This window comes from Felis catus, chromosome D1, assembly GCF_018350175.1.
Source record: "Felis catus isolate Fca126 chromosome D1, F.catus_Fca126_mat1.0, whole genome shotgun sequence".
Lineage (NCBI taxonomy): Eukaryota > Metazoa > Chordata > Mammalia > Carnivora > Felidae > Felis > Felis catus.
The window spans coordinates 9117419-9142794 of NC_058377.1; the positions used below are offsets into that span (position 1 = coordinate 9117419).

General features: G+C 44.2%; 1 long non-coding RNA gene across 10 annotated transcripts in view; it reads left to right on the plus strand.

The window, feature by feature from the left end:
• Positions 1-25376, plus strand: part of LOC111556558 — a 415573-nt gene that overhangs the window by 143569 nt on the left and 246628 nt on the right. The window lies entirely within an intron of this gene.

Genomic DNA, 25376 nt, shown 5'->3' on the forward strand with positions numbered 1-25376 from the left:
TCCCTCAGTCTAAAGAGGACCCTGCTCAGTGTATAACAGTGAAAATGCTACCCAGTCATGTACCTAAGGAGAAAGATGTATGGCTTTCCCAAAGGAGAGAGAACTCTTAGAAAGTGGGGACCCATGGATTGCCCTGTGAGATCAGGGAAGAGAGGTTGTAATCAATTTTTATGGAGTGGCTACTCAGTGTCAGGAGTTTTACAGGTTCAGACAACATAACACCCCATAACAACCCTGAGAGGGTGTGTTGTTCTTTACTCCAAAAGGTGAATGGGCGCAAACCATGTGTGAGGTTCCACTGAGGACACAGTTATAAGTGAAACCCACAGAGCCCCTACTTCCCAAAGGCTTACCTTCTTGAGGATATAATAACAATGCTAATGTTTAATGAGTAATGGAGTACCAGTTCTATTTTATGTGCTTTGCACACACTATTTCATTTAATTATTCAAAACCTCACAAAGGAGGGAGTAATATCAGACCCCAGTTTGTGACTGGGGAAACTAAGGCACAGACAGGCAATTAACTTGCCCCCATCATAATCTGGCCAGTGGCAGAACTGGTATTCTAACCTGACCCAAGGGGCCTGGCATCAGAGCTCGTGCTCATGACCTCATCCTTTACCACCTCTAGGATAGGAATATGCTCCAGAAGAAGAGGGTGGAGCCCACATGGCCGATGATTGGCCGAAGTGGGACTTGAACCCGGGTCTGTCTGACTTTAAAGCCCATGCTTTCTCATCAGGCCACTCACTGATGATGGTAGAAATCTGCACATCGCTGTAATAATATGCCCTTCCTTCCTTCCCTCCTCCCTCCTTCCTTCCAACAAATGTGTAGTGAGCTCCTTCCAATTATCAGGGACAGGACATTGCTAAAGACTACATTCCTGATGTAGATTAAAAGTCTCTTTAGATACTTTGTGTTTGGTTATCAAGGGTGGAGTATGCAGAAGACAAAAATGCATTCACTCCTCAGTGATTTAGTCAATCATGCATTCAGTAGGTTTGAAAACTTTTCTTGGACATTAGGAAAAGATGATTCTGTTTGCTCCCATCAGCAGTTATTTTTAAGTTGACAGATGTTACTTTTCTTTCTTTTTCTATCTCTTGAATGTTTTGGAATGTGCACAAGTCAGCAAAACTTGGGTTTCTTTTCTTTTCTGTTCTATTCTCAGAGAGGTTTTACCCTGGAGGGCAGGGCCTGGCATTCTGGGGCTGGGATTTCCCCCTCAGTATGTGTTTCTTCAGCTGGTCCTGTCACTTCTGAGCACACAGCAGTGGTGTGCCCGGCCTGGTCTGAATCAAGTGTCGACTGTGTTTTCCCTCTTATCATGTTTCCCCTACAAGCGGACTAATAAATGGAGACAGTCTTTCAATCCTGCCTGGTAGGCGCACCACGAAAGCAGGGACCTGGGGGGTGAAGGAAGTAAGAAGGCTTGTATTCCGCAAAGCGGTAGGCCTCACAGACACTCACACAGCTCTTCTGTGGACCTGACCATCGTGTAGAGGAGAAAAGCCACAGACATATGAACACAGGAGAACATGGGCTCTGTTCCATATTCCCCACTCTCTCTCCTAGCCCTTCTGGGAAGATCTGGAACAGGATGGGGAATCTCATCACAGACTCGCATTAGCCTGTTTGATGAACACAAAACAACAACAGTCTGGCAGCTGTTACCTATGACTTGTCAGCTCTGCTGCATATGTACACCTTGCTCAGGATGGCGGCAGATCTGGAAAGGCCTTCTGCTCTCCGTCTGTCATTGACGCGTGCCTGGCCTTTCTGAGGTCCTTCCCTTGTCTCTGGAAACCCACAAGGCCCCCAGAGTTGCTGTCTGTTGTAGCCATTTATTAGAGGTCCCATCATCTGCTCACAAACCCCACAGAGTTTTATTTTATAACTACAAGCACTTTCCTTGACTCTGAGCCCTCAGGTCTCCCTCCAGCAAAGCATTTATGATATTTGTGTATCTCCAATCCAATTGAGTGCATTTATCCAGTCTCATTAGGCTGCTGTTCTTTCGGTCACTGTTTGGGCTCCCAAAGACCAGTTAGTCTGTCCTCCTAAGTCACTGTTCAGGTCAAATCTCTGTCTGTCTGCACTGTCTCTCCCCTCCCTGGTTTGGGATGGGCAAAAGCCAATTCACAACTGCAGTAAAACCACAAAAAGGCAGGTCACTTCCTAGGGCTGGTCAGGACTTGGCGACAGTGTGAATGTGGAACTTAAGGGGAGGGAGGAGTCAGAGATGGCAGCTCGAGTCGGATCCCAGGTGGCCTGGGAATGACGTTTCCATGCGCACCCACAAAAGGGCAGACATGGGAGACATCGGTAAGAGGAAGAAGAGCTGGTTTACGAAACGGATACCTGTGACGTGATAAGTTTAGGACACGATGAGTTTGGAATACGGGCCGAACATTCCAGTAGGACTGCAGGTCTGAGGTTTAGGAAGAGATCAGAACATACAGATTTGGGGTTCATCTGCACAGACATGATGGTGGTTGCTGTCAGATTTGGGCATCATTTGAGAGGAATCACTGAGAGAAGAGAGTCAAGTCCAGCTTAGACCAGCACCCCGTGGAGGAACGAGAGAAGATTGGAGTGGCTGGGGATGAGCCAGGGTCTCACCAGGTCACTGAAGACAGGGAGAGGAGAACTTCAGAACGTCTAGATCAACTGTAAAAATGGACATTTTGTTGCGAGGTAAGCAGAAGAACAAAAAAGGTATTAAAAACCCCACGTGAAAGAACCAACAACAAGAAAGCAGCTCTGGAACTCTTGTGGCCTTGGATGTCTCTACATGTACCCAGTGCAGGCCACAAACAGAGGGAGCCTGAAGCGTAACCACGCAGAAGGAGACAAACAGCGACACGAATCACACACACATCAACGGCGTGATGTGACGGTCCACATGCCTGGGACACAGCGGTGAAGAATGCCTTGTTCAAAAGAGCCACAGTTCACAGACGGGACCAGGAAGATGATCACACAGCAGGACCATTTACATCAGATATCTTTCTGACTGCATCACTGAACGTGTTGATCACGCCTTCACTTCCTGATTTAAGGAACCCGAAATTTCTTGTCTGAGGGAGCCAATAATATATTATTATTTCTAAGTGCAATTTGAGTTGTCGGTCCTGTCATTTGTAATTGAATGACACCTCACTGATATGGCTTTTTGTTTGGTCTTCCTGATTTTAATTCTCTGGCCTCCCTTCTACTACAAGGTCTCCGGTGTCTTCTTTCTAAACCATACATGTAACAATATCACTGCCTTGCTTAAACCCCGCTACAGGCTCCTCAGCAACTCCTGGATAAAGTCCAGACTTCCTTGGGTGTTATACAAAATCCATTACCTGGTTTCAGATGACTTGTCTCTTGCCACTTCTCTTAGATGAGAATTTAAGTGACTGAACTCTTTCGTTTTGAAAAGTTCTATTTGGTTCTTTTCCAAACTCGTCTGTTTCATCATGCTGTTATCATCTTTCGTGTTACTAGCTTGTTTTAGCCTCTAGTTTATAATTTTGTGGGGTGAGCTGGTCTGCAGGAGGGATGTTTTTCTCTGGGAGTCCCACACATACCAGGTTGTAGACACTTCCTTCAGAATGGTCATGTGTTAGCTTCTGCCAGCGTCTTGTGGACTCCAGTAGCCTAGGACCAGATTTTACGTTAATCTCTTTGCCTGGGGTTCTTGCACAATGGGGGTAATTATGTTTGACTGCATCTATTCGTGAAGCACGAAGTTGGGGTTTCTTCCCTTGAGAACCGTTCTTTTCTACCCATGTACTGTCTCAGACAGGCAGAAAATTTCCTTTTTTCTTCCCTGGCTTGTGGAGTAGAGGGTGGTGTTAGTTTCTCTTTCACAGTCAGGGTAGCCCTTTGAGGCTCTGGTTTTATGTAGGGGTTTCTGTTCAATCCTCCCCTGACCCCCATACTTGGGTGGGTCCGGACCACGTTTCCTGTTCCTTCATATGCATTAAAGCCTTAAACCTCAGGGTCTAGAGCCAGTATACTTGTCTGACACCCCCAGGGCTACAGCAACACCAGAGCTCTTTAATTCTCCATCTCTGGGTTCCTTCTTTATTTCTGGCATATGGAATTCCCTTGATTTCTTCTCCTCCTTCCTCCTCCTTGCCCTCTACTCCTTCCTCCTCCTTGTCTTCTTCTCCTGCCCTCCCTCCTCTTCCTCCTTTTTCTTCTTACTTTGGAATTTTTTCCTGGATTTTTGCATATTCATTTCAATTCATTTTGTTTCAATTCATTTGTAGCTAGAGGAGAGTCCTCTCATGTAAGTACTTTTTTTTCTTTTTTAAATCATATCCTACCTCTTTAGCCAGGTCATACTCCTCACCATTTTCCCTAACGTGTTACTTGCATTGTCCATTCATTCACCCACAAATACATGTGAATATTTTTTTAGTGTGTACTTTGTACCAGGCACTGTTCCAGGTGCTTGGAATATAGCATTGAAAAGAATTAGAAAAATATTCCTGAGCTCATGAAGCTTACCTTCCAGACAGGAGGAAACAAAAATGTGATGAACTAGAGCTCCATGGATGAGTATGAACAAGTATCAGAAACAAACAGTTGTATAAAATAGTAAGCTTCAAAATAATTTGTGCAGCGTGATATCCATTTTATAACGTTAAATATGTGTAACCCAGTATTATTTCTGGATACATCATAGCCAGTAAACTAAAAGTATGCAGAGGAGGGGCGCCTGGGTGGCGCAGTCGGTTAAGCGTCCGACTTCAGCCAGGTAACGATCTCGCGGTCCGGGAGTTCGAGCCCCGCGTTGGGCTCTGGGCTGATGGCTCAGAGCCTGGAGCCTGTTTCCGATTCTGTGTCTCCCTCTCTCTCTGGCCCTCCCCCGTTCATGCTCTGTCTCTCTCTGTCCCAAAAATAAATAAACGTTGAAAAAAAATTTTTAAAAGTATGCAGAGGAAGGAGACCCACCATGTTTAGGAAGTGGTTGCCTCCAGAAGGAAGAGAGGACTATGCGGGATGCATCATCTACTTCTCTAATGTTTTGATTTCTTTTAAGCTTATTTATTTATTTTGAGAGAGAGAGCACAAGTGTGGAAGGGCAGAGAGAGAGGAAGGGAGAGAATCCCAAGCAGGTTCTGTACCACCAGCGCAGATCCTGATATGAGACTCGAACTCATGAACCGCGAGATCATGCCCTGAGCTGAAGTCGGACACTTAACTGACTGAGCCACCCAGGCACCCCTATTTTGTTTTGATTTTAAGATTTTAGGTAATCTCTACACCCAACGTGGGGCTCTAACTTACACCTTGGAGATGAAGAATCATAGGCTTTACCACCTGAGCCAGCCAGGTGCCTCTCTAATGGTTTAAATATCTTTTAAAATTATATATGTGAAGTAAAAGTGACAAAACGTTAAGATTTAACAAAACTGGGTTGTGGTTACACATATGATTACTATAATAGGCTCTTCATTTTCTGTATGATTGAAATAGCTTATAATAAAATGACAAGGCTAAATGACTTTTAAAATGAGACTTAAAGGGGTGCCTGGGTGGCGCAGTCAGTTAAGCGTCCGACTTCAGCCAGGTCACGATCTCGTGGTCTGTGAGTTCGAGCCTCGCGTCGGGCTCTGGGCTGACGGCTCAGAGCCTGGAGCCTGTTTCCGATTCTGTGTCTCCCTCTCTCTCTGCCCTTCCCCCATTCATGCTCTGTCTCTCTCTGTCCCAAAAAATAAATAAACGTTGAAAAAAATAAAATAAAATAAATAAAATGAGACTTAAAAAGAAGTCAATAGTAATAAGTGTAAGTAAATAACTTACATAGTGTGTTGGAAGGTGGTAAGTTATATGGAAAAAAGACAAAAGGTAGAACAGGGTAAACGGTACAGGGAGGCGTGCGGGTGGCAGACAGGCTGAGAATCTGGAGTAGGGTAGCCAGCCTAGTGTTCACTGAGGAGGCATTTTCGAGGCAATTGTGAGAAGATCTTAGTGAAGAGATGACCTCTTGCCTGTCTTAGATATCATTTACTCTACTGAAACCAAGATGGTAGCCCCAGGAGAAGCTGGGTGGGCGTGTTACAGCCATGAACCAGGAGAACTCGGTGACAAAGATACGGAGACAGTCTAGAGTGCACGGCAGGTGGGTGTTGCTACCTTTCAGCAAGACAGGCCATGTGGGAAGACAATCAGGTTTGAGAGGTCTTCAGTCGTTGAAGGGAAGTAAGGTTTATCTTGTAATTAGGTCAAAAGGAAATTACCTAGGGAACAAGAAGCTATATGTGGGACATATCTGCAATCATATTTTTCCAATAAATGCACAAGTTGATTTTTGTATGGATTATCCCCTGTGTAACCTGAGAACATAATAGAAAATAATGTCTGTAAAAGTAATTTGCACAGATCCAAGACCATATCATTTGAATAATTAGCCTTCAGCTACCTCTCGATCTAGGGATGCATTTTTTAGGACTTAGGCTTGAGGCCAGGATTACAGAGTGATACCAGTTATGCCAGTTAATGTGGCTTTGATTTCCTGCATTCCACCCAGACCTCCTTCTCCATCAGACCACTCCCTACCTAGTTCTCTCTCTGAAGCCTCGTGGACTAGGTGCAACCCATCTCTGCATAGCAACTCTGAAGTGTTTGAGGACAGTTACCGTAATTCCCCAAGTCTCTTCTCCCGGAGAAGGGGCACTCATTCTTCCAACCAGTCGTCATGCGAGCCATGGCATGTTGTTCAGAGACAAACCCCACCACCCCCACGGGCCACCTTCTTGCAAAGATATCCCATTGTGTCAATGTCTGTCTTAAATGCCAGATGTGCACAAAATGCACTGATCCCTATTGCTATTAATGCAGCCCAAGATTATGCGAATGTTTCAGTTAACGCCAGTGTATAGTTTTCACATGGACAGCTTACCATGTCTGCATGCTTCTTCCAAACTTCACCATTATCTGGGTCACATTTGCATCTTGTTTGCAGAAAAAAACATGAAAGAATGTATCAACTGTTTCAGTTAAGTAAAATAAGCATTTATATCGTCCCCCAATCTACTGGAACCTTTTTCATAAAGCAGGTAGAACAGTTTTGTGAGTCTCCTTCCTAATAATCCATGCTGACGTCATGTAATAATCCTTGCTTTTCTAAAGGCTCACACACCACATATTTTAAAATCCATTTTAGAATTGGATTCAGATTGATGTCATATTTAATGATCTATAGTTTCAGGAATTTATTTATCCTCTCTTTTTTGAATTCAGAAATACATTTTTCCCCAACTTTCACCACTGTGCGTTACCACTGGTGTAGAAGGAAGGACAATGCACTGGTGGCCAGGGACCGGTGGGTTCAGACCAGATTTGCTCCTAGCTAGCTGTGCAACCTTGAGCAAGTCGCTTGACTCATTTGTAAAAATTAATGTTTGGGGCTGTAACCACTCTGAGTGCCTCTTGCTTACTTTTTAAAAATGTGTTTATCCTTTTTGATAATAAATTACCTGTATCTCTGATTCCAGTGTATAGTCTTAGAGTGAATTGCTTCCCCTTGTTAAGAATACATGTGCCACACTGAAACATAATTCAGTAACCAGGTTGATTGGGCTCCTTTTGTTCTTTTTAAAAAAATATCTTTATTGAAATGTAATTCACTTACCATACAATTCATCCATGGAAAGTGTACCATGCCCTGATTGTCGGCATATTCACAGAATTGTACATCACCACAATCTAAGTTTAGGACATTTTCAACCCTTGTTCTTAAGTCACCTCGAGCAACATCTTACCCTGTGGTCTGTACATGCTGGGGTAACAGACTAAGATCTGGGGCTCAGAACCCTCTTTCGATTGTTTTCCCCATTCCTAAATTGTATTTCCTCATTCAGAAGTACGGCTGGTACTTAGAACAGCATTGGCTTGCCTAGTATGAATGAAAGCCTTGGGAAATGCCTATATACCTCTTCATTGGCCCACCCACTAAATGCTTATTCACTATGTTTTCCTGAGGTGGCAGAAATTACATGACTCTTTCCGTAGCCTAAAGAAATGGACTCTTGGTACCACAGGGACCTTCCCCCATTCCTTAATCACCAAAACACACTTAAGTCTCTCAATTCATGAACAGTTATTTCTTGAAGCTACCATGTACCAAGTTCTGGACATTCAAGGCTCTAGAGATTCAGGAGTGAATAAGATAGGTATTGTGGCCCCTGTTGGAAGAGAGAATCAGGAAACAATGATTAAATTGATATAGTTTCAGATAGAGATAAGACTATATATAGTCCCCATAACAGTTACAGGAGTAACAAAAACATCTGTTGAAAATTAAATTTGTAGAAGGCAAAGGGCCAATTACTTGATCCTCAAAAGTGGGAGTTCATGAAAGACTGGCCTCCTAATGGAGAAATCACCTGGGTCAGAAAGAAAAGTCTCAAGAGCTATATTCCCTCTCGCAAACAAAGAAATGGAAGTGAAGAACCTGCCTGTACACCAAATAGAACTGTCTAGCAGGGAACACGTATGGGCCATTCACTTGCTCTGGGTCCATAGAACAGAAGACTTGCCAGATAAAGTCTCTCACTGGGAGACTTTGAGTGCAGTAGGTAAGGCAAGTTCTAATGGGACACAAATGGAAGGCACACATGGGGATCACTTGAGGAGAGACTTGAGTACAGGCATAGGTTTTGAAGGCAGGGGAGGGTATGGGGAAACCACCAGAGATAGCAGAAAGTACAGGGGCCTGGGGCTAGTCACAGAGGGATGCTCTTATTGCCCCCAGACTGAAGAAACGGGAGCCTTGAGGAGAGGGCTGCCCTACAGATGTGACTGTTGCCCTCCCCAAGAAGAAGGGATTAGATAACTTTCCTCCTCCCCCCGCCACAAATTGGCACTTTTTTCCCAATGTTCTCTGATGGCTGAACTCAGCAGGAAGCAAGAGGGCAAGGGTGCTCTTTTGTGTCATCCTTGCAGATCAGTCTCCCAGGACTCAGCAGGGTGGAGAAGGATGGAGAGTGGATTTGGAAGGGCAAAGGGAAGACATCCAGTCCATGGTGGACATGGGGGAAGTTACATCCTGGCCTCTCCCTTCTTCACAAACTCCCCTTCCTCTGCTACCCTCCAGTTCCTTAACTAGGTACTTGGTGTGTTATGGAAGGAAAAGCAAGGGCAGCAAAGGTCTGGAATCTGATATTCAAAGATTCAAAATCTCTGAGTCCCTTATCATGTATAAGACACTTCTCTGAATCTGTGGCCTTTGTGTACAGGTTAAGAGCATGGGCTCTGGAGTCAGACTACTTGAGTTCAGATCTTGCCTCTGCCAACTTATCGTGTAATACTCTCTCTCTCTCTTTTCACTTGTCATTCGATTCCATTTTAGAACACAGTGCTTGAAGGTACTGAGTACTACAGATGGGCATTTCTGTCTGTCCATGGGGATTATCTTACCTAGATGCGAATTACTCTTATGGGAGTCAAACAAGATGATGCACACAAAAGGACGTCGAAGATGATAGGGCACCACATAACAGCACTGGAGCCATGACTTCCCCTTGTCCTCCTTCTATCCTCCTTTGTTCCTTCTTTCTTTCATATCCATTGAGCAAATAATTATGGAGTCAGACACCATCTTGGGTAGGGAAGAACCAGTGGGAAACAAGGTCATTGTGATCCCCAAGCACACATCCAGTGGGGCGTGTGGGTGATAAGCACACAGTGAAATCAATGAGCAGGGTGATGTCAGATGGTGGCAGGTGCCATCAAGAAAGTAGAACAGGTTGGGGTGCCTGGGTGGCTCAGTCGGTTGGGCAGCCGACTTCAGCTCAGGTCATGATCTCGAGGTCTGTGAGTTCGAGCCCCGCGTCGGGCTCTGTGCTGACAGCTCAGAGCCTGGAGCCTGTTTCGGATTCTGTGTCTCCCTCTCTCTGACCCTCCCTCATTCATGCTCTGTCTCTCTCTGTCTCAAAAAAATAAATAAACTTTAAAAAAAAAAAGTAGAACAGGCACTTATGTTAGGGAGTAAGAGTGGGCATTTGGGTAAGGAAACTACTTAGTGTGTTCAGGAAGGTCTGCCTAGAGGGGGAATTTGAGCTGAGATGTGAATGACAAGGAATATTCTGGCTTTGGGAAGACTGTGGTGTGAGGTGATGGAAGGGTCTAGGCTGAGGGAACACAAGTACAAAGTCTCTAACCCAGGAGCAAGCTTGGTGTACTGGAGGGATGAGAAGAAGGCCAGAGTGTTTGGAGCCCGGTAGGAGATGAGGCTGGAGAGGTGGACAGGAGTTGCAGTTGTAAGGCAGGAAGTAAAGGCACATCATGATGTGAATCTGTTTCTTCATCTTGCTTAGACACTGTCAAGGTGGGTGTGAGGATTCAGATGGCCCAAGGAAGACATCTAGCATTGTTCTGAGAAGAGAGCCGGCCCTGAGGGCTAAGATACAGGGGTAATGCTTCCCAAGAAGGGGTACTGCCGCTGAGCTTGAGCCAGGGAAGATGACCTATGCAGAAAGCCAGAGGCAGGGTGTTCTCAGCCAGAGGTGGGGGCCACTTGGATGCAGAGGAGGAGATGCACAGAAAACTTTTGCAGAACAGAAAGAGAAATAATCCAGGCATTAACGCCGAGGGTGGGTGCTTAGAGTTGGTTCTCAGATCCAGGGAACATGTTTGCAGGGCTGAGTGTGAGAGCCATGCCCTCGCCCTGTCTTCCATTGCTTGATGTGCCCATGGGCGGAGTGGCCACCAGGTTTGGCTGAGATCTTAGGCTGTGGGACAGAGCCCAGTTATGTGCCCACTGGGGAGTCAAGAGACTTCTCTCACACCCTCAGTTGATTCCAAGAGGGTACCAGTCACCTTCCAGAAAAGGACAAATCATCATACTTTGAAAGTAAATGAGAACTGGGACGCCTGGGTGGCTCAGTAGGTTAAGCGACCTACTCTTGATTTCAGTTCAGGTCGTGATCCCAGGGTTGTTAGTTCGAGCCCTGCGTCGGGCTCTATGCTGAGTGTGGTGCCTGCTTAGGATTCTCTATCTTCCTCTCTCTCTCTCTGCCCTTCTCCTGCTCCTGCTCTAAATAAATAAATAAATAAATAAATAAATAAATAAATAAACAAACAAACAATAATTAAAAACAAAATAAATGAGGATATTAGCTAGTGTCATATGGTGGAAAGAGCTCTGGAATTTGAACCGAGTTATGCCCCTCTATTTATCCTTTTAACCTTTTGCAAACCACTTAATTTCTCTTAAGTCACTGTTTCCTCATTTGTAAAATGGAGACATCACCTACTCCCCAGGGCCAGTGGAAGAATTCAGTGACATAATGTATAAAAAGCTTTATTTCCATTCCCTCCGTCTCCACCCCTGTGTGGCCTCTACAGCCTATAAGTAGATTCCGAAGCTTGTTGGATATCCCGTGATTGTCAGTCAAAGAAGCGATGCCAGCGAAAGCGGCCGAAGAGCAGGTTTCCTCTGGGTTAAACCCTGCCAGCAAAATTAACTCCTCAGACTGGTTTCCTTCCTGCTCGGTCAGATATCCAGAAGCGACGTGCTTATTCTCCAAGGCAACAGCAGATGCTTATATCAACACAGGGGAGAGGCTCAGACATTTAAAAATAGAAAACAAGGTCAAAACGCTCAATTTGGCCAGTAAACACTGACCTCTCACAAACATTTTTAAAACCCCAAGTACAGATCCGGCGCATTTTCATACACTCTGCTTCAGCTTCTTGAGATGCACTTAGATTCTCCCGAGTGGCCAGGCCGAGCGCCACCCCCCCCAAGAACATACAGGACGATGGGATCTGTGATCTGCCTTCATGCAGGAAATATTCTATGCATTTAGATGGAATATTTTTTAGTCTGTTAGCCTCTATTTGAATATTTGAGTGGATTCTTGCTGCACAGGATGTTTCATTCCGACTCCAGCTCAGTGGGTTGCTAAGGTGAACGCGTTGATGATTAATTCTGTTCATAAACACACTGGAAAGAAGGCGGGGGGTGCAGGGGGTGGGGTGGGGGGAGAAGGCCCTGGTGTATATTGGCGTTTTAAATGCTGTGAATTGGATTCAATTTAATTATTTCCTCCCCATGGCTTTAAATTGAAGGGCTTCAAAATCAGGAGTTACTGCTCGTACACTTAATTATTTTCCCCTGGTAAAAGAGAATGGACTCTGAAATAAAAGGGCTCCAAAGCAGAGGCAGTGCGAGGGCAGGGAGCAGCCGGATCCCCGGGTTCCCCCTACCTGCTCAAGTCTTCCTCGGTGCCTCTGACTCTTCATTACTAAAAATAGGGCCAGCCACCTCCAAAACCTTTTCCAGTTGCGGCACCAGTATTTGGAGATTGTGACTCTCTCCCGGTACCATAAATCCTGCGGGGCCCTCGAGTGCTGGAAGGACAAGGTGATCTGGTGTGTGATCTGGGGGAACAGAAGGCACCTCCCCCTCTGAGCCGCACATCCCTACCTGCACAGCCAGAATCATTGTACACACATGCCCCCGGCCACCTCTCAGAACCGTCGCGAGGATGGAAAAGCAAAATCAGGTGATGAATGCAGAACAGCTACCCTGAACACTCCAGAGAGGTTGGGATGTTGAGAGTCTCCGGAGGGGAGCGTGAGGCGAGGGCCGAAGGCAGAGGTGGGGAGGGTAACGGGTGAGTTCACAAGGACATCGGGCAAAATGGCAAATGCTCCTCTCTGTTTGTGGGGGGCTGCAAGGGCTCAGTGGAAGCGGCCTCCAGAGACTGACCCGTTGTCACAGCATCGCCTGGTGTGAGCATCTGGGCTCGACCCAGAGCACAGCGGTCTTGGCCCCACATTGCTGTGCCTGGAGGTGGCACGGGGAGGCTGCGTGGACACGTCGTCCTCACCACCCTGCCAGCCACACAGAACACAGGATTCAGGGTAGCTTCCACATGAAGATGTGAGTGGTTCCCCAAGCTCTACAAACATGTTGGACACCTGCAGTCTGTCCTCAGGGGCTGGTCATACTCTTTGTTAGGCTTCCGCCTCTGTTTCATCTTCTCCCTGGCCCCGAGGTGTATACAGGTGAACCTCAAAGGCACGCTGGGGCTACAAAATCTCAGGAGATCAAGGAGAAAGGTGAAGGATGTTTGCAAAGAGGAGCAGGTTTTCATTTCTTCCAGTCATTCCCCATCTTTTCTTCTCATTTACTTTGAAAGTATGATGACTCATTCTTTTCTGGATGGTGACTGCTACCTTCTGGGAATCAACTGAGGGTATGAGAGAAGCCAAGAAATTTCTCTTGGGCACCTGACTGGGCTCTGTCCCACAGCCTAAGAGTTCTGTGCTATGTACATTCATGTTTTGTTTTTTATGGTTTAATACGGGGATACTGTTTCCTCTGGATGAACTATAAGATTAGAAATATTCTTGTAAGCGGGAGTAGGAGGCTCCACGGTAGGGGTAATCAGCCTTATTCTCTTGGGTCTGGACCACTGGGGTTCTAGACTAGCTTGAGAGTTCTCTCCAGGGCAGCACTGAGACCTAACTGTCCTTCCTCACAGGGAAATTATCTTTCTCTGCTCACTCTGGATATGGGGGTGTTGTCTATTGTGGAAGTGATGAGTCCCTTGTCCTCTCTGATCCATCTTTCTACCCCAATGTTGGCCACTTTCCTAAATGACAGTCTCATCTGTCATCGGGCAGGACGCTGGGTGGCAAGAATAAAAACTCAGGTGCTGACCATTTTCTATCCTTTGTTCATCATCATCATCATTGCTGCAGACACTATTGGTTACCCAGTCAGCCTGAATTCCCTGTTTCTTCTTTGTCAACAGAGCCCTGATTTTGTCCTGCTATCTCTCCTCCTCTGTATAGCCATATGCCTGGGGAAGATGTTCCTATCTCTAGCTCAAAGATAACTTCTGAGTAGTTATATTCCATTCTTGCTGTCAGTGATCATTTTAGGCACAGATTGTGACCTAATCCTGGCCAATAAGATATGCGGTGGGGGGGGGGGGGCGCCTGGGTGGCTCAGTCGGTTAAGCGGCCGACTTCGGCTCAGGTCACGATCTCGCGGTCCGTGAGTTCAAGCCCCGCGTCAGGCTCTGTGCTGACAGCTCAGAGCCTGGAGCCTGTTTCAGATTCTCCCTCTCTCTGACCCTCCCCCGTTCATGCTCTGTCTCTCTCTGTCTCAAAAATAAATAAACATTAAAAATTTTTTTTAATAAAAAAAATAAAAAAAAAAGATATGCGGTAGGGGTACTTCTGGGAAAAGTTTTCCTTGTTCTTCTGTTGGGCTTTGTGATATCTGCATGTGCTCTCTGGAACTGCAACAGCCGTCTTTGACCAGCAAGAGAGCTTCCCCAGGGGCAATGCTGCTGTGCTGAGGATGGCAGAATAGAAGGCTAAAAAGCACTTGGTCCTCTGGGTGGTATTCAAGCCCTTGAAATAACGAACCCTGAAGCCACACTACCTTGGGATTTCTGATTTCTAAAGTTAGGCAAGTGAGGGATCCCCTTTATTTGTGGGCAAAGGAATTGGATTTATACAGAAATTGGCCTGCAACAACAGGGAAATGGGGGAATGTGGGATCAGTTGCTTACCTGGCCAAAGGGACTTGAGTAGATCATGGCATAGAGTTAATTATGAGTGAATTATCAGCCACGGTCACCTGAAATGGAGTGTCCTGTGAAGGCAAGGCTTGGGAGGACCAAGTAACAGCTGCTATACATTTTTATAGAAAGCTTGAAAAAATCATGTTCTATGGACAGGATGCTTCTGTTTGAACTGGACATCTGTAACAGGGAGAATATCAAGTTCAAATTTTTGATTCAGGCACAGGCTGAAAATCGGGAATTATCTATAAATTATGTAAGGTTGAAAGACTAGAACCAAACACCAAGTTTGCTCCTGCAGATTGCTGAATTACAGAGTAGTTAATATCACTTCTTTACTGAGTGTCCTATGTGAAAGTGAGGGCATGTATCAGAAAGAGGTGAGCCCTCAGCAGAAATAGACACCTATGGGAAGAGCTGGATGATGTATTAGTCTGGGTTGAGAGAGTCTCGCTGTGTATACACAGAAAGAGAGACAAAGACAGAGAGAAACAGAGAGAGAGAGAGATTGAGAAAGACTGATTATAAGGGATTGGCTCACACAATTATGGAGGCTAAGAAGTCCTGAGATCTGCAGTCAGCAAGTTGGAGGCCCAGTACCACCAAAAGTGTAAGTTCTAGTCTGGCTGAGGAAGGAGAAGACCAATGTCCTAACTCAAAGACAGGCAGAGAGAGTGAATTCTCTCTTACTCTCTTACCAAAGGGGGAAAAAAAGGCCCTTTTGTTCTATTCATGCCTTCAGTGGATCCGATGAGGCTCACGCACATTACGGAGGGCAATCTGCTTCACTCTGTCTACTGATTCAAATGTTAATGTTGTCCAGAAACACTCCCGCACACACACCACAGAATAGTGTCTGAACAGATATCTGGGCATCCTATGGTCCAGTCCAGATGACACATCAAATTATCCATCCCAGATGGTTTAGAGTCCTCTAAGCCCTCAATTTCCCCTGAACCTTCTTTGCTCTGCATGCAGAGCAGCCCTTTCTCCCATCTGATGAAGCCGTTTTTCCTAGTAAAAGCATCACAGTGACTGACTAAGGAGACAATTCCCCTCTTTCTCAGCTGTACCCATGTCCCCAAACCCTGCCAGCTTCTTTAGAGTCCTATCCCAGAGTGTATCACCCCCAGTTACAAAACTAAGCCCAGGAGATTATTTTCATGCCAAATCGAATTATGAGAGTTTGCTAATTATTTCGGCAAGATCTAGCAAAGGTCAGCAGGAGAGAATTCTGAACACACAAGATCAAGGAGAGAGGAACATAATTCTAAACACGACTGAATTTGTTAATACGTGTGAACCAGCCAGAGATTCTGAATTCAATGTGTTGGTTCAGTATATTCTGCCTATTTGCTTAACTGCGTAAAACCTAGATACAGTAACGGGCCATGCTAAATGAAAATAAGTTGCCAGAACTTCATTATTATAATGGAGAAGAAAGGGGCGCCTGGGTGGCGCAGTCGGTTAAGTGTCCGACTTCAGCCAGGTCCCGATCTCGCGGTCCGTGAGTTTGAGCCCCGCGTCGGGCTCTGGGCTGATGGCTCAGAGCCTGGAGCCTGTTTCCGATTCTGTGTCTCCCTCTCTCTCTGCCCCTCCCCCGTTCATGCTCTGTCTCTCTCTGTTCCAAAAAAAATAAATAAACGTTGAAAAAAAAATTAAAAAAATATAATGGAGAAGAAAGAATTCAAAGACTTAGGGCGATGACAGTATTAGGATGGATTTGTCCAGTAAGGTTCACAAACCCACACCTTTAACTGCATGTCCCCTGAGAGGGCCCCCAAGACACTCCCTGCACAAGCGCTTTAGGAATACATTGCTTAGGGGAGCACTTTTACCTTTCAAGGCAATGTAGTGACTGATCTCTGTGGACCCAGGATGCTAGCTTCTGTCTTCCCTGTCATGTTTGAAGTGGTTATATACTGAACCTTAACTGGGAAGATAGCAATCAGTTTAGAGAGATTACAGACTGCTGTAGCCAAGGTGGGAAAAGAGGACAAGAAATGATCAGAACTATGTGGAATATTAGAATTATTAGAAATAACGTAGTAACGCCAGGGGCCTGGATGATGTTGGGAAATGTGAATGATAGTGGCGCCAATGCCCCTGGTCTCGTGTGCATGCGTGTGTGCGTGTGTGCGTGTGTGAGTGTGTGTGTGTGTGTGTGTGTGTGTGTGTGTGTGTGTGTGTATGCTTTCCTAAGAGCAGCCAGCAACCTAGTTACCGGAGCTGAGAATGAGAGTGGTTACATTGATCTGTGGTTGGTACTTTTGCAAATATGTGTAAGAAAATGACAAGAGGGTAAAGGAGTTATTGGCATGGAAAGGGTTCAGGTGTTCAGTCATGGGGAGTAGGCTGGACAAGGCAAGGAAGACTGGGGAGAGGGTTGTCAGGAGGAAGTAGGATTAAAGGATTCCACATCTCGATGAGGCTGAAAATAGAAGATTAGGTGAGATAAGGGAATCGCAGAGACTGACTAGCTGTTTATCAAGCCTGTTTTTTGTTTTGTTACTAGACCACAGATTATTTTCCCTTGTCTTTCTTGTGAACATGTGTCTGAGTTCTGGCTAGTGGTCTGTGGGGCACCAATTCTAGGCCTGATCCATAAAAACTTCCTCGTGCAATCCACCATTGGCTTTCCTCTCTTTATCAGCCTTGGAAGCCACAAGGTGAAGATGTTAGAGGCACAGATGGAAGGAACCTGCATCCTTGAATTGCTGCTTGGATGAGAGCCGCCTACTAATCAGCGGCACCCACTGGGGACTTTAAGAGGGTCAGAAATTAATTTCTATTGTCATAAGATGCTGACATTTTGTGTTTTATCTGCTACAGCAGCTAATGTTCCCTAACTGGTATAGCTGTGTTTTAAAAAAATGGAGGGAAAATTGTGACTTTCAGTTAGGATATTCTGGAGGTGGCAGCCAGTTGATAATAAGGACTGTGGAGTAGTCGTGTACCTGAAGTGGAGAGATGGATGTCAATGGAAGGAAGAGATTAAAAACACAGGCAGTTGAGTGTTGGATGTCAACATAGATATTAATGTTGTCCAAGATGATGACAGGATCAGTGGAGAAGAGTAGACTGTGAATTAGAATAATCTGACATCAGCTAGTACTTACTGGGTGCTGAGCATTTTGCCTTTAATCTTTATAACCACCAAATGTGGTTGGTATGACTATCACCCTATCTCATGAACAGGGCACCTAAGCCTTCAAGGGATTGAACTTGAATTCAGTCTATTTGGCTTCAAATCCATGTGCTTAAGTATTATATTAAAATTTACCTGAGCCATATGAATTTAAACAGAAAAAAAAATTTACCTATGTCATAGATCAAAAGGTTTCAAATAATTAGAACAAAAATCTCGGTCAAATATTAATGTCAGGATTCCTAAACAAGGTGCATAGATTAATTTCTCTGCATCTATTGGTGCAGACCCCAGAGTCTAGGCCACAGTAGTCTCTGATGATTCCCTTTATGCTATCGTTGAGTCTCTTCAGAATTTTACGAAAGACTCTTCATTGAATTTCTTTCAGTGACCGCATCATCTAATCAACTGAGCCTCACTATACTAAGGACTAAGCAGGGTCAGAGAGACGAAGTGACTTACACCAAGCCCAGATCAACCAAGTCAGGTCTTCGGATCCCAGCCCTGTGCTTTTTCCCCTATGTGAGTTAGATCAGAGATCAGAGGTTCCCCCCCACACACACCTTTTTTTTTTTAAGTCTATGGAAGTTTTTCTTAAAATAAATATGTGTTTGGAAAACTAGCATATACAGTGGATAGAAACAATTGTGTATTCTCCTCTGTACTTTTTTGCGTGCCCATAATATTTCCTAATAGTAAAAACTACTCTGCTTGGATGAACAAGGGTAGGACAGGTGCCCCCTTTTTCCTACCTTCTTCCTACAGCAACCCCAGAGACACTTCCCGACTTCAAAACCTCCCTCTGCAGAGCACAGGTGACAGTAAGTGTAGCTTTTAGTTCTCTAGTGACCAATGCAAAGAAGGAAGCATGACTGTTTGCAGGAGTGAAAGAACCAATGTGGTAAAACCAATCCATTGATTAACAGAAGCAAAATAGGTTATTCCAAATATACTGAATACTAATCCTCTAGAAATATATATATGTGTATATATATATAGATAGATAGATCCTCTAGAAATTTATATGTATACATATATGTATATATATATGTATATATATGAATGTGTATATATATATATATGTATGTATATATATGTATACATATATATTTCTAGAGGATATATATATCTATGTATACATATATCGATATTTCTACAGGATTAGTATATATATATAAATATATACATATATATTTCTAGAGGAAATTTTTATATAAATAAGTAAATACACATACATAATGTATATATAGAATATTTATTTATTTTTAACCCAGAAGCCATAAATGGTATTTAAAGTGTGTATACCAAAGAAAATATTTCATATATAAGACTGTCAAGAACATCATTGTTCTCACTAACTCCTAAAAGGGAATTATGTATATACGTACCAAATGTAGAATGGGTAAATAAATTGTGGCACTTTGAGACATGGGAATAACATATAACCGTGAAAATGAACAAACTACAGGTACATTCAGGAACATGAATGAATCTTACATAATATCGATATATATAATGTGTATAAAACAGTATGTGTGTGGGGAGCCTGGGTGGCTTAGTCGGTTAAGTGTCCAACTTTGGCTCAGGTCATGATCTCATGGTTTGTGAGTTCAAGCCCCACATCAGGCTCTGTGCCGATAGTTTAGAGCCTGGAGCCTCCTTCGGATCCTGTGTCTCCTCTCTCTACCCCTCCACTATTCGCGCTCTTTCTCTCTCTCTCTCTCTCTCTCTCTCTCTCTCTCTCTCTCTCTCCCTCAAAAATAAATAAACATTAAAAAAATGTTAAAACAGTATGTGTGTTTAGAAAACTGTATTGCCAAGGAAGCATACGTAAGTTCAAAACTATAAAGGAAAGCAAAAAAGTGATTATAATGAGTTAAGATACTAGTTACCTTCCAGGGGCAGAGAGAGTATTAAGGAGGGAAGAGAGGGGTGCTTAGCTTGGATGGGGCTTCACAAGATTGTTCATTTGCCAAACTCTGTTATTTTATACACTTTTCAGAAATTATTCACCACAATTAAATTGTTTAGAGTGGTGTGCACCCACACACAGGCCCGTGCATGCACACACACCCTGATTCCCAAGGAGAGAAATCTTTGGTGGATTTCCCTACAAAAGATGCACTGTAATGAATAGCAAATACTCACCTTCATAATAAACATAGCCATGTTCTTCTTCAAGACTTCTTTTTACAGTGGTTCTGCTGGCACCACACCAAAGCTTGCTCTGCTGGCTTGTTTGCTTTAAGCTAAGATTAAATTCCACAGAACCTAGAGGAAATCTGGGTTGCCAGATTAATTCTCTTTAGGAATTACCTCTTTTACCAGAGGTTTGCAAGGGTTTTCTGACAGTGAGTTCAAGATGGTCTCTCTCAACAGGTTGCTGGGATGGGCCTGTTCTCAACTGCTAGGCATGAGAGAGGATCATCTCCCTACACTGGGAACTGAAGCATCATGACAAACAAACAAACAAAAACAAAAAACATCTGCCTGAATGGAAGGCCATTTCCAGTTTTGATTGAAGAGAGCTGGAAAGTCCCTGCAACCAGGGCCAAGATTTCACTTGGAAAGTAACTTTGAGTCTGTGGCAATTCATAGAAAAATGGAAAGTTGAGACGCTACAGTTCTTTGTCATGAGACATGGCTATGGTTATTTGAGCCTAGACAAAAACACCCATACAAGGTCTGGATTTGGTAAATTTAGCTCCTTGGAATACTACTCTTCAAGACGAAATAGATATGGACTGTCCATCTAGATACATCAATGCAGCTAATTGCTCTGGGGTTATTGGCTCTGTTAAGAATCTTCCTAAAATAACTTCAGTTTTAGCACAGTAGAGCCAAAGCCTGTCTTAATGGTGATAATAAAAATGGGTATTTAATGTCTGTGAAAACCACTGGTAGTTCATAATGATAAAGCCATGTCATTGGCATCTAAGAGAACTCTTAACTTTCTGGTTTTTGCTGCGTATATATGGGCATATATGGGCATCTAGCTCATCCCCCCTCCTCCCAAATCAAGTTGTTAATGGACACATTAAAAAGAAGGGGGAGGAGCACCTGAGTGGCTCAGTTGGTTAAGTGTCTGACTTCAACTCAGGTCACGATCTCATAGTTCATGAATGTAAGCCCCTCAATGGACTCTCTGCTGTCAGCATAGAGCCCACTTTGGATTCCCCCCCTCTGACTCTCCCCCACTTATTCTCTCTCTCTCTCTCAAAAACAACAACAAAAACACTTCAAAAAAGTTAAAAAAAATAAAAATAAAGGGGAACCACAGCTTATCTTTCTTTTATCCCATTAAGAATTATCTGTCAAATGAATTTTCCTCCCATTTCTTAGTCTCAAGGTTGTAGACTGGTGTAACTTTATTACACATGTCAGCAACTGGGAGTATTAACAGCCAATAGTGTGTGGTGAATACACACAGTTTAGTCCATAACTGAATCTTACATACAGAGTCAAAGGCTATTGAAACATCTCTCCACACAGAGTGCTCACTGCGTAGTATCTCAGGCCTCAGCGGTGATAGACACACCCATAGTCATCTTCCTAAAGATCATGGCCCTAGGCCTTCTGCACTTCTAAGACATCTTCTTCATCTAGGATCACCAGGAACTTTTCTCTGAATTCCTTGGTTTCTTTTACTTCTAAATACTCTTTCTCATCTGTCTACCCTGCTGTTTCCAATGAAGCCAATTCTGCCTGTGCCAAACATTGGGAAGGGTCAGGAAGCCAAAACTGGGCAAGAGCCCCTGCTTCCAGTATTCACCCACATGTTTTCCTGAATCTCTTTGAACTGTAGCACCCAGGTCTCAGTACCCTGAGGGTTTGAGTTTTTGGCCTGTGTTTTATTTAGTTCCTGGCATCTACCTTAGGCCCTCCTTGTCATCACTGGTATAGATTCACTTCTCTGGCTTTCCAACCCATGGCCTCCCACTCAATGTTTGCATTTCCTCTTAGTCTTGACATTTGCCCTGTGCTCCTATGGCCAGTCTGGACCCTGCGGTTACCCACATCGGCCAGGCCACACCCACCTACCCATCACCACACCATACATCTAGGGCAGCACTTATCACTGGGTTGGAAATATTTGGTCTCTGTAATTTTAATAGACCATGAACTTCAGGGGGCAGGAATAATCATATTTATCTTTGATTTTTCTAGCACAATTCATGGTACATAGGACCAAACTCATTTTGTAAACCGTCCTGATCTCTTTGGGAAGAGGGCATGAAGTAGTTCGTTTACACTCTGGTAGTTTACTTACCAATTGGCAGAGAAGGTTATTTGGGTTGTTGTTTTATTCAGTTATTAATATGAAGTGTTTATATGGAAAGCACCATAAGTACAACACAGGAAAATACATCTATCTTTTTGTATTGTAAAAATGAATCATCATTTTCTCTTGACTCCAATCCCAACTGGGCTAAAGAAGGAAAACAGAATGAAAGAAAGTCCTGTATATGTGTGTGTGGGAGGAGGGATGGTCTGTGCACTAAGAATGTGATCTCCCTAACATTCGCCCTTGAGGCCCCTCCCCTGGCCCCAGCCCCTGTCCATAACCCCCCACCCCCAGTCTTTTATCATCAGCCTCCAGCCATCTTCTCCTCAAGCCAGAGGAGACTCAACCTTTAGGTGGGAGACTGGAGAAGATGACCTGGAAGGATCATCCCCACCAGGAGGTTTTATAATTCCATGAATAAGTAATTTTTGTCTGATTTTCTGGAGGAACATAAAACTACTGTCCTCCTTTTCAACAGACATTGATAATAAAGGCTTTTGGTGTTTAGGTTAACACGTTTCCTAGAAATATCTTGTTTTCAAAAGCTACTGTGTCTGAAAGAGCTACCACATATGAAGCCTCTTGTGTTGCAATAGTGCCTTTGAGGGGTGCCTGGGTGGCTAGTCGGTTAAGCTTCCGACTTCAGCTCAGGTCACGATCTCATGGTTTGTGGGTTCGAGCCCCACCTCAGGCTCTGTGCTGACGGCTCAGAGCCTGGCGCCTGCTTCGGATCCTGTGTCTCCCTCTCTCTGCCTCTGCTCCTCCCCCACTTGTGCTTTTTCTCTCTCTCTCTCAGAAATGACTAAACATTAAACAATTTTTAATAAAAGAAAAGAAAATAGTGCCTTTCAAACAACAACAGCAAAGCTGAAGAGTTTAGAGTATGTGTGCAGCGATTTGACTCTTTAATCATTATAAGTGACTCACTAGTCATTAGCCTTCTGTCTAGATGATGAGACTTTTGGGATAAGGGTGTGGTGAGAGGGAATTTGAAATTCTCTGTCTTGTTTGCTTTTCTGTTTGCTGTTCTCAGTAGTCAGTGCACTATTTGGCACCGGGGGGGGGGCACCACACACCCCTTTGTTGGATAAGTGTATGTGTTTTAACTTCAGGTGTAACATCCCTAATTAGTCACCTAAGGAATCATTCCTGCTTACATGATTTTTTAAAAAAAATTATTTTAACGTTTTTATTTATTTTTGAGACACAGAGAGACAGAGCATGAGCAGGGGAGGGGCAGAGAGAGAGGGAGACACAGAATGTGAAGCAGGCTCCAGGCTCCGAGCTGTCAGCACAGAGCCTGACGCGGGGCTCTAACTTACGGACTGTGAGATCGTGACCTGAGCCGAAGTCAGACGCCCAACCGATTGAGCCACCCAGGAGCCCCTCCTACTTACATGATTTAACGAATCAGTGTTGGTTATATGAACAGGGACTATTGTAGGAAATACCAGCCAATAACATAATTATCACACAGGGACAGCAGCCCAAGGATAAGACTGTCCTTATGAGAAAAATACCTTCTGAAGCCAAACTAGGGACATGAGTTAATATGGAATTTTTGAGTTGCTTTCATACGCAAGATGAAACTTGCACCCTCTTCCTACTCCGGCACATAAAAATGTACTTATCTGTCTCCCACACCACCTCTCATCCCTGCTGTTACAATAGAGGACCCGTCCCCTCTTCCTATCAAATTCTGGCCCCTTCACCTATGTCTGGGTTTTCATTTCCCCACTTGTCGGGACATGCATGCTATTGGAACGTGTAGATCAGAGCTGTTGTTCTCTTTTATTTTTCAAATATGCTCAGATAGTAGTCATTTACAAAACCAAAATAAAACTTTACCCCCATGATCTCCTCAAAACACGTCCACTTTGCAGCCAGATTTCTAAAAGCCATCCTCAGCACTTCACCCCCACCTCTGTCCTCAGGGTCATCCGGCTTCTGACTCCATCACACCATTAACGGCTCCCGAGAAGGTTGCCATTGACCAATCTGTGTTGGCCCTAAAGGATGCTTTCAGTCCTTACCTATTTAACTCAGACTCATTCAGCACTGCTGACAATTTCCTTTTCCTCTTGACTTTTGTGGCTCAACAATCTCCTGATTTTCCATGGATCTCCTGGCCATCCTTCTCTATCTCCTTTGTCCTCCTCCTCCTCCTCCACCAGGCCATAAATATCAGAATTCTCAACTCTTCTTTCTAGCACTAATTTTCTCTTTTTTTAATTTTTTTAAACATTTATTTAATTTTGAGAGACCAAGCAAGACAGAACCCAAGTGGGGGAGGGGCAGAGAGAGGGGAGGACCCAGAATCCAAAGCAGGCTCCAGGCTCGGAGCTGTCAGCACAGAGACCACCACAGGGCTCGAACTCACGGGCCGCAAGATCATGACCTGAGCCGAAGTCTGCTCAACCGACTGAGCCACCCAGGTGCCCCTCTAGCACTCACTTTCTGCTCCATGTTTTCCCTCCAGCCTGTGGTGCACCTGGGGAATCACGTGGGTAGCCTTAAAAAACAATGATTCTGGGATCTCCCAGAGATTTTTTTTTTCCAGAGATTTTTATTTAACTAGTTGTGTGGACAGTCTGGCCGTTGGGATTTTTAAAAGCCTCCCAGAAGATTCTAAAGTGCAGCCCAAGAATTATATCTCTTGATTATGTTATCCCCACCCAGGGCTTTCATGACCACCTTGATTCAGATGACTCAATAATTTTTCTCTCCATCCCAGAAATCCCCTTTGAGTTTCTGACCCACAGAACACACCGTTGATTTGACATTTTACTTGGGTGCATCAAAGGAGCAGTCCTACATTCCCAGGCTCGCTGCACATCACACCCTCCCTTGTCACTTGCCCTCTTTTCACGCTGACCTTTCCATGCCCCAGAGTCTCTTCTGCTCTCAGGCCTTTGTAGTAATCACCTCCCCCTTGACTACTCATCCTCTTTGCCATTATCTCACTAACACTCTCTCTATTTCTGCAGTTTTGAGTCCTCAGGCCATTCCCACTTCCTCTGGAAAGCCTTACCTGGTCCCCAGGTATCCCATACAGCACCATGTACCATCCTTTCAAAGCACCAACCACAGTTATTACTGTAACTTTATTTGCACGATTATTTATTTAAATCTGTCTCCATTACCAGGCTGAAGCTGCACATTTTTTTTGTTTACCCTTTTACCATGTTGTGTGAAATCTAAGACACTGACTGTAAGATGCATTATTATTTTATATAATAAATATATCTTATATAATAAAATATTGTATATTGTTTAATATATTATATATTATAACTAATATTTTATATAATAAAGAGCACTGACAAGTATAAGACTGCCATCTTATACTAGATGGCCATCTATTTTAAGAGAAATACAGATTTTAG